Here is a 953-nt window from a genome sequence, read left to right as displayed (position 1 = left end):
TGCCAAACTATCTCATTCTTATGAATATTTAATTCAAAACCCAATCCCAGACCTTTCTCCCGAATGATTCAAGGGCTTTAACAACCTCTTATGAATCCATTATGATGGTCTAATCATTAAAATATTAGACATGAAGGAGAAACATGTAGCTATCTATGATCTTATGAATATGAGAGTCTAACACAAGAACAAAAAAGAGTGGTCTTAAGAGATATCCTTGTTGCACTCTAGTGACTAACATAATATGCCCATCCCTCGTGGTACAACCTCACTACCTGGCCATAAAGAAACTCAACCCATAAAGAAATAGATGTGCATCACACTGTCAACTTGAACAGTAATGCCGAACGATCTAACTTTTTAAAAACATTTAAGAAATCTATTGTGAGCATATCCAAAGAACAATCTCCATATTGCTTGCTCAACATCCCGTTTGCACTATGCAAAATGGCCCCTGCACCACCCGATATCCCAATCCAAGTTGGAAGTCATTGAGATATTGCGCCACCACATCTTTACCAGCTCCTTTCATAGAAACCATAAATACCAGACACCTACGACCATAGGGTGTAATCCACCACCAGACCTTAACAATGATGTCAAAGGTGGAAAAGTTATAAACTCTCTAAACTCGTTGATCATCTTCCTTCTAGTCATAAGTTAACAACCATAGTGATCGCATATAATACATCTTTTGCCACAACTAAACCTTCTCCCCACGATACATCTAATTTATGTTGGATTTTCAAACCATCTCTACCACGTGATGTCCCTTTAAATAACAATTTATTACACTTAAAAATAATATCAATTTCAATCACAAGAGAAGCTTCGAGCAACAAGATCTCAACCACTAAGATAATATACAAAATCCTCTTAAATTGGTGTATTGCTTCTTTCGAGTTTTTCATACTATAATATTTTATGCATAAATTTAAGTATAATAAAAATGT

The sequence above is a fragment of the Lathyrus oleraceus genome, chromosome 5, assembly GCF_024323335.1.
Source record: "Lathyrus oleraceus cultivar Zhongwan6 chromosome 5, CAAS_Psat_ZW6_1.0, whole genome shotgun sequence".
Lineage (NCBI taxonomy): Eukaryota > Viridiplantae > Streptophyta > Magnoliopsida > Fabales > Fabaceae > Lathyrus > Lathyrus oleraceus.
The sequence above is the reverse complement of the archived record's forward strand: the minus strand, read 5'-3'. Positions refer to the sequence as shown.